This window comes from Diceros bicornis, chromosome 37 (genome assembly GCF_020826845.1).
Source record: "Diceros bicornis minor isolate mBicDic1 chromosome 37, mDicBic1.mat.cur, whole genome shotgun sequence".
NCBI classification, from domain to species: domain Eukaryota; kingdom Metazoa; phylum Chordata; class Mammalia; order Perissodactyla; family Rhinocerotidae; genus Diceros; species Diceros bicornis.
This window is the reverse complement of record NC_080776.1, coordinates 25,610,876-25,624,282: the sequence shown is the minus strand read 5'-3', so window position 1 is coordinate 25,624,282 and position 13,407 is coordinate 25,610,876. Positions and strand designations below refer to the sequence as shown.

At 48.0% G+C, this 13,407-nt stretch overlaps 1 long non-coding RNA gene across 1 annotated transcript in view; it reads left to right on the top strand.

Moving 5' to 3' along the window:
- The first annotated feature begins 441 nt into the window (after window positions 1-441).
- Window positions 442-13,407, top strand: part of LOC131399173 (uncharacterized) — a 94,777-nt gene continuing 81,811 nt past the window's right edge. Inside the window, exons 1-2 of the long non-coding RNA XR_009217064.1 lie at window positions 442-484; window positions 2,296-2,588. This is a non-coding gene — a long non-coding RNA (uncharacterized LOC131399173). The remainder of the gene's footprint in view (window positions 485-2,295; window positions 2,589-13,407) is intronic.

Sequence of the window (13,407 nt, the reverse complement as noted above, 5' to 3'; positions counted from 1 at the left end):
GCCAGTCTCGCTCAGCGCCACGCGCCGGCCCGCGAGCCGTTCCTGGACGGCCTGGAGCCCGCGTTGGGGATACCCGAGGGATTTCGGAATGTGTGAGCGGGAGCTCCGCGGGCCCGCGGCCGGGGTTTCGAGCGGCGCCCAGCGCAGGGAGGCGCTGGTGCCCGTTGGAAGCAGTCGGAGGCGCTGGAGGAGCTTGGAGACCTTCGGCGGGTGCCCCACGGTCGGAGGCGCTCGCAGGCATTTGGAGGTGCCGAAGCCTTAGCCACGCCTCCCGCTCCGTCCCCACCCCGCCCGAGGCGAGCCGCGGGACCGCCTGGGAGATGTAGTTCTCACCCTTCGACTTCCCTTTCCCCGAGGCCGCTGCAGGCCGAGCCGGGACTGCGACTCCCAGAGGCCTCCCCGGTCCGGAGGTCCCTCCCCCGGCCACAACGCGGTCAGAACCCGGTGCCCAACGGAGTCCAACGGCGCGCAAGGGACTCGCTCCGTAAGTTAAGGTGCTCTGCGGCCGGCCGAGGCAGGGCTGTGGACTCGCCAACACGCCGGGGACGGGGAGAGGGAGCGATGGAGGCGCCGGCGCCGGCACCTCGGGCCCCGCATTTCATGCGTGAGGAAGTGACGGCGAGCGGGCGCCCGGCCAGCCGGGCAGTCGTGTCCGCCGGCTGCAGCCCAGGGCCGCTGACCCCCTCGGGTCCCAGGCGCTCTGGACGCGCAGCCGAAGTGCAGCCAAAGCCAACAGCGACGGATGTCGAGGGAGGAGGCGGCGGTTGAGGCTGTGAGCGGAGGCGGGTTTCGCCAGGAGGGAGCACGAGCCGCACTGACCGCGGCGAGACCACGCCTCGGCTCTGCTCGGCGTCCTTCTACAGGAGCGATGAGCACCTGTTTTGGGATGGCACCAGACTGACCCCACCCCTGCTGTCGTGGAACCTGCATGCTCTAAAAATGAGCGAGAGCCCACAGAGAGCCACAGGCCTCCGCCAACTGCCCAGAGGTAGAGAAAGGCATTGCTTGGAAGAGAGTAGCCAGGGAAGCCCTGAGCTTATTAATGTCAGTCCTTGGGCTTAAATGAATCTGGACGGAGGAGGCATAACGTTTTACACCCGTGACCCAGAGGCCTTCCAGCTCCTCGTGGGAACTGCCAGGCCGTTCGCCCTTCCATCCTCACGTAGAAATATCGCCCTCCCTTGAGGATGTGTGCTTTGGCCGTCCCTGTCCTGCTTCCACTTGCCGTGCACTCCCTCTGCCGTCAAGGGATGACAGTTAGGGTACTGCCTTCCTCTCCCAGATCCTGCCCCACCTTAACCTGGGGCAGTCTCGTATGTTCCCTTAGACAGCTAAGTCAAGAACCATGCCGTGGACCTTGTCACTCCTCACAGTTGAACCTGCTCCAAAACCTCACGCTCATACCTTCTGTCTTGTCCACTGGATCCCAGGAAACTGGTTTAGACCTCATTGAGATCTCCTGGTTATTGCCCTAGCGTTTCCTTCACAGTTGTGTGTCTTGAAAATAGTCTCCATTCTCATTTTGTTCATTTCCTCACCTGCTTGCTTGTCACAAAATTTCAATATGGCCCACATTTCCCACCATTCTACTGAAAACTTTCAGCAGACTCCGATGAAGTCCTAATTGCCAATAGACTCGTCAGTTTTCATCTTACCTAAATGTTGCAGCATTTGCCACTAACCTCATGTCAGTAACCTCGTGCTTCTTAAAACACTGGTCTCTGTCCTGGAAGTTTTCTTGCTTCCTCTTCAATCGTTCCTTCCCAGATTCTAGACAGGGCTCTCCTCCTCAGCCTACCCTTTAAATATTGCTGTGTCCTACATTTCTTTCCCTGGCCGTCTTATCTCTAGACTACAATCTGTATGATCTCCATGGCTTTGCCTACTGTGTCACTGACTCTGAAAACGACTTCCAGCCCAGTCCTCTCTGGAGCTCTAGTTGAATTTATGCAAATAGGTTGAATGAATGAATGAGTTTGCGTCTTATACCTCGTCTCTTTCCCTCTGTCCCTGCTGCTACATTCTTGGTTCAGGTTCTTATCTCCCACCTGGAGAATGGTAGTGGTCATTAAGAAAACTCTCTACATCTAGTATTACCTCCTGAACTTCAGTCCTTCGAAAGCCCAACACTCTGCAGGTTAGCAGATTTGCAAATGAGCAAAGTTACCGACCCCGTGGGTCAACTCAGAACTTCCCAGCTTTGCCTTTCAGCACCCATCCTGTTCCCATCCCCTCGCCAGGTGTTTGTCTTGCTGCCCCACTGACGCACTTCTCTGCCCTCTGCTTGCCTTCCAGGTTGGCTCGGATACCACCTGTGTGAAGACTTTCCTGGTCACTCCTGGTTTTATGCCATTTCCAAGGTTTCTCTTTCGTTCTCTGATGGTATATTTCAGACAAGGTTTATTTATTCATTCTACAATATTTATTGAATGCCTGCTCTTTGTCCGGCATTGTTCTTGCTGTTGATAAAGGTTTCTCCTCAAGCTTACACTGCAATGAGGGAAACAGACAATAAATATATGATATGGCAGGCGGTGTTTACATGCCAAGAAGAAAAGTAAATCAGGTCCAGGGGACAGAGTGATGGTGTGTTTTAGGTAAGTTGGTCAGAGACCTTTTTCTTTGCATCTTCATCCTCTCCTGCTCTCCTCTTTGCCCGTTCCTCATCTCACAGTCTCCGTCTCTTCCTCTCTCTCTCTGGTCTCCCTTTCTCTTTCTTCTCTGCCTCCTTCCTTCTCTCTTTTCCTTGTGTTTCCTCTCGTCCCCTTTCCCCTCGTCCTCCATCCCACCTTCTTTGGGCTTTCCGCCTCTACCCTCTGCTCTTGCCTTTCCTTCTCTTTCTCTAGCCTGCCCCTGCCTCAGCCTCCCTCCCAGAGGGGAGCGGGCTGCCGCCCGTGGCCGCCTCGTGCCCCACTCTCTGGCAGTGGGTGTGGGGGGGACAGTCCAGCTCCTGCAGGGCAGGTAACCCTCCCTTTCCCTCCCCAGCAGGCTCTGAATTCCTCATTTACTCGGGCAGTACCGTGACTGCCATGTTCACCACACTGAAGGAGCTGCGGGGGCACCGAGGAAGTGCACCCAGTGTTTGCCACAGTAAGTCCGCGGGGAGTCAGGCTGCCCATGTGGGGCGGCGGGCTGGGAGTGGATGGGCAGGATGCTCCTCTTTCCTCTGTTTCTTCCTCCACTGCCCACAGACAGCCCCCGCTGGTCTTGCCTTTGGTAGATAGAAAGTGCCACCCAGTCCACATTGCTGAGGACCAGTGCAGGGGAGGAGTCTTTAGTTAGTGGGGACTTCAGATTCAGTAAAGGACCATAGACTTGGTTGGGGATGCTGGGACAAAGTCAGGAGGGAGAAGCACCATTTGCACAGGAACTGTCCCATGGGATATATATGGGAATATCATAGTTACAGGGCAGGCAGTGAGCCCAGACCCCAGTTCTCGAAGGGTCTGGTGAGAGTTCCTCATAAACCCTGAGACTCTCAAAGGAGCCTGGCTGTTAGCTGGTTCCTCATCCAGAAGCCCCTCCAGGTCCTTTGGGCACTGAGCTCTTGGCGTTTTGTCCTCAGGCTTTGCCTTAAGACCCAGTCTGTACCAAGGCCCTGCATCCCTGGACTTCCCAGAGCCTTGGCTGTCCCTCTGTGCTCTATGAGTGCAGCCCGGGTGTGGGCCACCTCCCCTGGGCTCCGAACGAGCCCTGAGACACGGGCAGAGGGGAGGGGGCAGGCTGCACACTCTGCTTTAGGGAAGCTGAGAACAAATCCCTGGGGGCAGCTGCGTACCCTATAACCAGGAGGAGTTCCAGCAGGAAATTTTGCCACCTCCTGGGGGAGCAGGGCCTCTGCCTTCAGGAGAATGTAATTTCAGGAGAAGCAGATGTTTCCTGGTTGTTAATGTATAAGAAACAAAGGCTGTGAGAGGAGAACGATACATAGGGCTGGGAGGTTGAGGAAAAGGTGCGGTGACCTCTGACAGGCAGGCTCTTGAAGGAGGGCTTCCTGGAGGAGGTGGGATGTGCGCCCTAACAGGTGGAGGTAGGACGGTGAGCAGAGGAGGAAGATTTGCATTTCAGACCCCAGAGGTCACCATACTCCCAATTTTGACTTGAGAATTTCCTGTGGGAATCTGCAATCCTTGAAATGAAGGAGTCCACCATACATGGGTGGGAAAACCAGGAGGATCTGACGGGGCCGGAGTAAAGCATAGGGGGCCTTCCCTGGGAGGGGATCAGCCCTGGAGAGGGTGCTGCCTCTGGGGCTTCACTGTACTTGTCTCCCCTCCTTTCCCGCAGGGTGTGGAGCCTGCGCTCATGCGGGCATCGCACCTGCACTGGATCTTGCTCTTGCACAGCTTCCTGGGGAGCAGCTTCCTGGCAGTCGGAGCTGGAAGGATGATCAGCCTCCATGCGGTCCAGCCATGCTCCTGGCCCTCCCTCAGCTCTGGGGGGGCTAGTCCCGGCATCCCCCACAAGGGTGTGCAGAGTCAGGGCTGGCAGGAGCTGATCACTCCAGACTCTGTACCCTGTAGAAGAAAAATCACAAAAGTAGATCATGAGAAAGTTATCTAATGCCCTGTAACAAATTACCCCACAATTGAGCAGCTTAAAACAAATATTTATTACCTCACAGTTTCTGTGGGTCAGCACAGAATCCAGGCACGGCTTAGCTCGGTGCTTCTGCCTCAAGGTATCTTAAAAGGCTGCAGTCAAGAGTGTCAGCTGGGCTGTGGCCTCATCTGGAGGCTCCACAGAGAGAGGAGCCACATCCACGCTCACTCACGTAGCTGTTGGCAGGATTCAGTTCCTCACGGGCTATTAGACTGAAGGCCTTGTTCTTTTTTGCTTTTTGGCCAAAAGCCTCACTCAGTTCTTTGCCACATGGGCCTCTCCTTAGGGCCGCTCCCACCATGGCAGGTGGCTTCCATCTGATGGAGCAAGCAAGATGGAAGGCAGTCTTTCGTAACCTCGTTTCAGAAGTGGCGTCTTGTCACTTTTGCCGTATTCATGGCCCACACTCCAGGGGAGGGGATCCCAGAGGGTGTACATATCAGGAGAGTGGGGATCACGGAGGGCCATGTAAGGGTGCCTGCCACAACCCACTAGCCGCCACTCTGTCTGCTCTTCCTGCCGTCCCCTAGCCCTCCCGGCGTGGATCTCACCAGAGACGGTGATGCCCGTCAGTGTGTTGTTAACGAGGTGAGATGCACTGAGAGTTAAATGCAGTGACAGAGGGGCACTCCTTAGAGAAGTGCTCTGTCTACACCCGTCCCTGTTGAAGCCTTTCCAAGGCATCTGATTGTTTGTAATTCCCATTTCCTGAGTGACATAGAGCATCTTTTTTTTTTTTTTTTTACAATGCGCACACGAGCTGTCCATTCATTTTATATCCTAGTTGTAGGTCCTTCTAGTTCTTCTATGTGGGATGCCACCTCAGCATGGCTTCATGAGCAGTGAGTAGGTCCGTGCCCAGGATCTGAACCCGCGAACCCTGGGCCGCCAAAGCGGAGCGCACAAACTTAACTCCTACACCACTAGGCCGGCCCCTAGAGCATCTTTTCTTAAGCTTACAAGTTATTTGTCTTTTCCTCAGAGTCAGGTTGGGCCCCCAATCTATTTATACATCCAGAGGCCCCTGATGGTGCCATCTCGGGAGTGGAGGAATGCTAAGGAAAGCCCGAGAAGGAAGCGTAGGCACAGCTCTGCCCTGGTGCCCTTGCACGTATCCACAGAAGCCACACAGACAAGGCTTGTACCATAGCTGACCCTAAGTCTTGGTCCTGAATCTATGTGTCGTGGTCCTCCTGGAACACGAGAGTGTGGGAGGAGCTGCTTCAAGGCCGTGTCCACTCGCCTCTCTGTCTTTCCCGGAGGCTGTCCTGACTCAGTGTCACAGGGCCTCCAGGTTCTGACGAGGCCTGAGGCCATAGGAGAGCTTAACTCCAGTGGGGCAGCGGCTCCTTAGAAACAGGGTTTTCGGTCATTCATGTTGCAGTTATCTGGTCACTTACGGTGTCACCCTGTGCAAGGGCCATGGGAGCTGGCGCCTTTGGCTGCTCTTCCTTTCATACTCTGTGTAACTAATAAACTGAATCTAAAAAGGGCTCATGATTTCTTTACCAGCAAATCTGTCAGCCTTGCCCTGCCTATGCCCCACAGAACGGAAGGGAATGAGAGGAGGTGGGGGAAGAGGCAGGAAGGTTCCAGGCCCGGGCCTGCCCTGTTTTGGGAGCCTACTGCATATCGCCCCTTGCCCAGTGCCAAATTCTTCCTGCCCCTTCTTCCCTCCAAGGCTTGATCCAGCCACCTTGCGGTTTGCCCACCTCTCTCTCAGGAACTTGTACCCAGATCTGTCCGAGTCCCGCCACCTGGGGAGACTCAGGTGAGCGGGAGTTCTTCCCTGGACCGGGCCAGCTCTCAGAAGGACCAGCGTTTGAAGCACAGTCTAGAGGACTAGAGCTCCCTCCTCTTTTCCCCAACAGTTTATTATGGAAATTTGCAAACATACAGCAAGGTGGAATGAATTTTACACTACACATCTGTATACCCACCACCAATTGTACCATTCCTATTTTACTAAACTTGATCACTTTATTATATCTAGGCAACCCTCCATTAACCCATTTTATTTTTGATGCATTCAGAGGAAATTATAGCCTTAAGTATGCTTTCCCCTAAACATTTCAGCATGCACATCATTAACTAGAATTCATTATCCACAGTCTTTCTGTGGATGTAAAACTTACAAAGAAATGCCCTGCTTATAAATGAACATTTCCTGAGTTTTGACAAATGTGTGCAGGCATACCTCATCTTATTGTGATTCACTTTAGTACATCCCTGGTCACAAGCATTTTTTATGTCAGTATCTTTTTCCAACCTCTAATTTCATAAGCTAGACCTAGAAAGTTTTTTGTTTTTGTTTTTTTTAATTTATTTATTCATTTTTCCCCCAAGGCCCCAGTAGATAGTTTTATGTCATAGCTGCACATCCTTCTAGTTGGTGTATGTGGGACGCGGCCTCAGCAGCAGTGTGTCCGTGCGCGCCCAGGATCCGAACCCGGGCCGCCAGTAGCGGAGCGCGCGCACTTAACCACTGAGCCACGGGGCCGGCCCAAGACCTAGAAAGTTTTTTCTTTAATTTCGATAAAGTCGATACAACTTATGACGTTATTCTTAATGTGAGCAGACTCATAGTCTGACACTTGTTCACAATGGGCTACATCTGGTGTACAATCAAAAAGTAAGCAAAAGTATCTGCTTCCTTTATTCTTGATAGTATTTCAGATCTAACAGGATTTGCTTGTGGCATTATACATTTGTTTTGAATTTTATTAGACACATGGACTTCCGATAATTTCTCGTAATTCTCTATGATGTAAATTATTTTTTGCTCAATGGGTAACATCTAAAATCACTCAAAACATTCTGCCATTTTTGTTTCTCTGATCTTATCCTCTTCTGCAAAGCATCATCTATTAAACTATCAGTTTGAATATTTAAAAAAAAACACTTCCATTTTAAAGAAGCATAATGAAACATCAAATTTTCATGGTCACAAATTTGTTTAAATTTTTCTAATCCTTGAAATCTTTTTTTGAGTTGCAAAATTTGATTCTGTAATATTACTGTGGAAAAGTATGCATGAAAAAGACAATTTTTGGAATAAATGAGCCAATCACAATGAATTCACAGGCCATTAGAACATTTAAAAAACAAGTCTTTAGAAAAATCTTTAGTCATCATGTGAAATGGATTCTCAAAATCTATGTCTTGCTCTTTGTCAGGTCTCTGTTCTCTTAAAATTGTTTTTATCACAAAGTAGCAGCTGCAATGGAGAATTATTAATGTATTTCAAATGGCATCTTCTTGCTTTGGCTCACACTCATATTCACTAGTTTCTGAAATATCTAATATTTCTCTTCATTTTCTGAAGAAGAATCTTTAACTCTGAATTTGATGGTAATATGTCTATATAAGTTCTGTAAAATCTATATAAGTTCTAATAATGTCAATGTTAAGGGACTCTCAGTTTAGCTGGAATACTGTTTTTCTAGCCAAACTTGTAATTGTCCCATATAATTTTGATCCATATCTGAATATATTTTTCTTCTTTTCCTGAATATTGCATCACTTGCCTTTTTAGATACCTTATTTGTCTAAAAAATCTTAGTACACATTTAAAATGTATTTAGTAATGTAATAATTATAGCAAATATACTATATTTAATTTAAATTAACTTTATATGAATTACAATATTTAACAAGTAGGTGTACATAACATTTTTTAGTGAAAATATAGAAATCAATTGCTGATGGGAATGAAAAATGGTATAGTCACTGTGGAAAACAGTTTGGTGGTTCTTCAGAAAGCTACACAGATGAGGCCGGCCCCATGGCCTAGTGGTTAAATTCGGCGCGCTCTGCTTCAGTGGCCCAGGTTAAGATCCCGGGCGCAGACCTACACCACTTTGTGGCCATGCTCTGGCAGTGACCCACATACAAAATAGAGGAAGATTGGCACAGATGTTAGCTCAGAGTGAATCTTCCACAAGCAAAAAGAAGGACTGGCAATAGATATTAGCCTATTCCTCAGCAAAAAAAAAAAAAAAGCTACACAGAATTACCACATGACCCACGGATTCCACTCCTAGATATACCCAAAAGAATTGAAAATAGTGACTCAGATGATTGTACACCAATGTTCATACAAGTGTTTTTCACAATAGCCAAAAGGTGGAAACAACTCAAGTGTCCATCAACAGATGTATGTTTAAACAAAATGTGGTCTATCCATACAATGGAATATTATTCAGCCATAAAAAGGAATGAAGTTTTGATATATGCTACAACATGGATGAATCCTGAGAACATTTTGCTAGGTGAAATAAGCCAAATACAACAAATAGTGTATGATTCCACTTACATGAGGTGCCTAGAATAGGCAAATTCATAGAAACAAAGTAGAACAGAGGTTTCCAGGAGCCAGAAGAAGGGAGTGATAGAGTGATATTAATGGGTACACAGTTTCTCTTTGGGATAATGAAAAGTTCTGGAAATAGATAGTGATATTGATTGCACAATACTGTGAATGTGCTTAATGCCACTGAATTGTACACTTAAAAATGGTTAAAATGGGGGGCCAGCCCGGTGGCATAGTGGTTAAGTTTGCACACTCTGCTTCAGCAGCCCGGGGTTCGCGGGTTCAGATCCTGAGCACAGACCAACACACCACTTGTCAAGCCATGCTGTGGCGGCGTCCCATATAAAGTAGAGGAAAATGGGCACGGATGTTAGCTCAGGGCCACTCTCCCTCAGCAAAAAGAGGAAGATTGGCAACGGATGTTAGCTCAGGGCTAATCTTCCTCACACACACTCAAAAAAAATGGCTAAAATGGTAAATTTTCTGTCATATATATTTTACTTTAATTAAAAAATCAACTAAGGAGAGTATCGACTAAGTTGGACATAAATGTGCCCTATGACCCAGTAATTCCACGCCCGGACATATCCCGACAGAAATGAGTACCAGTGTACAGGAATGTTCCTAGCAGCACTGTCTGTAAGAGGCCCAGACTGGATACAGCTCAGCTGTTCATCAATGCGAGAATACATACATAAAGCGGTTTTGTACATCAAACAAAAAAGTATTATGAGAGGGAATGAACTACGACTATTAACAATATGGATGAATCTCACCAACATAACGTTGAGCAAAAGAAGTCAGAGTTAGAAGAGCACATTCTAGATGATTCTGTTTATATAAAGTTCAAACCCAGGCAAAACGAATCTGTGGCATAGTGCTACCCTTGAGGGGTTGTGACTGGAAGTGGCTTCTGGGGTACATGAAAGGTTCTGTGTTTTGATCTGGATCCCAGTTAATGGATGAGTTCACTTTGTAAAAATTCATCAAGCTCTACTCTTAGGATTTGTGTACTTTCCTATAAGCATGGTTTTGTTTCAACAAAAAAAGTTTACTAAAAAAAAATACAGAAATTGATCATTACAAATAGCAGAAAATGATGTACCTGGTGGAAAGAAAGCAGTAAAACAATTGTTTTACATAAAAAGTGAATAACAGTGAACTATTTATCACTATCTTATGTGAATAAAGTATTAAATTTTCCTGGTAAATTTATTTTCCTGGTTAAAAAATTTCATAAAATGTTTGATCAAGTCTCAGTTGTGACAAGTCAAATATATTCATAAATAAAATTTGTATTGCTACCTAAGTACCTGTGATGGGGGTCCAGGACAGCTTTTTGAAGAAGTGACCTTTGAGCTGAATTTGGGGGCTGAGCTGGTGGCAGCCACTTCAAGAGCAGGAGGAAGTTGTTCCAATCAGAGGGACCTGCAAACCCGGGGTTGAGGTCCAAACAGCCCGGTGAATCCTGGAGAAAGAAAGGTGGCCGGGGCGGAGCCACAGTCAAGGGTGGGCTGCATGAGGCTGGCTGGAGATACCTACATGAGGTGAGATCATGGAGGGCCTCATAAGCATGGCGAGGAGTTTGGGTTTTCTTCTAAGTAAAAGGGAAGCAACTGAAAGACATAAAGCAGGGGAGGGCAATGGGCCGAGTTATGTTTTTAAAAGATCTCTCTCCTTTCCTGGAAAATCAACTGTAGGAGGGCAAGCGTCTAACAGAGAGGATGCAGTCTCCTTTGTCTAGGAAAGAAATAACGCGGCTTGGTCCGGGATCGCAGTGGCGGAAATGGGACGTGGAAGAGTCTTGGAAGTAGAACAGGCAAGACCTACTACTGGATGGAATGTCTGGGATAAGGGAAAGTAGGAGTCCAAGGCGAGACTTAGTTATGGCGGAGCCACCGGATGGATGGTGATTTGAGAAAGACTGGGGAGAACAGGTTTTTTGGGGAGAAGGCGAGAGTTGCATTTTTCATATTTTTAGTTCAAGATGCCTATTAGACATCCAAGTGGGGACGTTGAGTGGACAGCTGGGGATATATGTACGTAGCATTCTGAGAAGAGGTTAGGGCAAGAGATATCCACAGGTGTGTCATCAGAATATAGGTGTATTTAAAGCCAAAGAACTAATACAGATGACTTTGGAGGAGAGTAAATTGAAGACAAAAGAGGGTCTAGGACCATGCCCTGGGACACTCCAACAATTGGATAAAGAGAAACCAATAAATTGAATCTGAAAAGGGGAGTTTAGAGTGGGCCATATTTCCCCTCTAATGTGAAACAGGTGGGATTACAAGCCCTCTGGGGCTCTTTCTGCCATGACAATAGCTGAGTCTCTCATTCCATGAAATGGCTGCAGATTTCAGGCAGAGGGTAGAAGCAGGAGAGGGTGCACCCATTCATCACCTTTTTGGAACACTGAGATTTTTCTAATTGCAAAAGCTCTATTGGGCTAAACTCATCTTGGCACTTAGGACCCCTTGTGAAATGACCCCAAGTTGACTTGGGACCCTAAGTCCCACCCACCTACCCAACTTCTCTCCATCCCTCACAGAGGTGCGGCAGCCCCATATCCATGTCTTTGTGCTCTGCCCTCTACCCAAAATGAACCTCTCATTTAGGTATCTGAAGTCACACTCGACCTTCAAAGCCCCAGGTAGAAGGTTCTGCGGATGTCTGGTCGAGGCCCGTTCAGAGCCCTTTGACCATTTCTATGCATTTCGCATGTGCACTTGGGCATGGGCACACACGTCCCACGTAGTATGAGGATTTTCCACTCTGGTAGTGGATAAGGGAGCTACTCCTGGCCCTGTGTGAACTTGGAGAATTGCTATTCCTGTTTGTCCCTGGTTGTTCTCTCCCCAGCCTTAGGTAGAAATCTCACTCCAGTGCTAATTGGTTCCCACCTTAAGACTCAAGGGACTCTCTGCAGACCCATTAAACAGCAATATTACTCTCCTCTCCAGGCTGTTGAGAGATTAAATCAAATTAACATACGCAAAGCACCTAACTAGTACTTGCCCCAAACAGGCAGGTGGTGTTCCCAGTTCTCTGCCCCTTCCTTAAAGGACATGGTTCACCATAAAAACAGTACAGCCAATTATTTTGCACAGCGTAAGAGGCTTTTTCTGACCTTCACTCAAAGTTCCCCCAACCAGAGTGGCCATAAAACTCCTCTCCCCATTGCCACGGAAAATAGAACAGTTATTTGTCATTTTCTTCACTTTTCAGCCCTCTCTCACAGTGCACAAAACAAGCCTGTATAACAGGTTGTTGGATTATTATTGCTGCATTATAAGTACCCCAAAACTTAGCAGTTTAAAACAACCACTCCATTTTGCTCACATTTTGGAGGTCAGGAATTCCAGAAGGGCTTGGCTTGGCATATCTTGCTTGAGATCCTTCATGTGGCTGCAGTTGGCACTTCCAACATTTTTCCTGGAAATCTTAGCCAAATTCATCAGTTCATTGCGTACATTTTCTACTTCCCACATTATTGCAGGCAGTGGTTTTGCTAAACTTTCCACCAGTAAGTAACAATGATATGCTTCTCTCCATCTTCCAATAACATTTTTCTCTCCACTCTTTAAGTCCTCATCAACAGCCTCCAGGTCCATCAGTGTGCCAGCAGTCTCTCAAGACCCTTCCAGTTGCCTGCTGCCCAGTCCCAAAGACAGTACCATATATTTTGGGTTTTTGATGTGTCAGCACCCCACTCTGGGTACCAAATTTCTCTTCTTGTTATTATTGTTGGGTAACAAATTACCCCAAAACTCAGCAGCTTAAAAAACCGTTTTCAATTTTGCTTGTGGTTTTGTGGGTCAGGAAGTCATAAAGGGCTTAGCTGCGCAGTCCTTGCTTGGGGTCCCTCATAAGGTCATAGTCAGATGTTGGCTGGGGTCCTCTGAGGGTTCCACTGGGATGGCTGTCCCAGATGACTCACTCTACAGGGCTGGCAGTCAACGCTGGCTGTTGGCTGGAGGCTCAGATGGAGTTTTTGAACACAGTGCCTGCAGGTGCTTCTCCAGCATGCAGCCTCAGAGTAGCTGCACATCCTACTTGGTGACTGTCTTCCCCCAGAGCAAGCGTCTCCAGAGAATCAGGCGAAGGTACATGACCTTTTATGACCTAGCCTTGGATATCAGACAATGGCACCACCTTCCATTCTCTATGGGTCGAAGCAGTCACAGCTCACACAGGTTCAAGAGGAGGAGACTAAGGCCTCCCTCTTGATGGGAAGAGTGGCAAAGACACATTTTAGAAGAGCATGTGGGATGGGAGACATTGTGGCAGCAAACTTTGGAAAATACCATTTTCTACGTAGGCAGCTGATAATGTCCCAGGACATCAGGGATTTTCGTTATCTCTAGACAGTTTAAGGGCTCAAACTCAGAAATCCATGTTCTTTTTCTAAGAGCAAAATAGTGAACTTAGTTTGGGCAGTCTCGAGCAAGTACACAGGAGGCACCATGTTTGGCTCCAACCTTCCTGACATT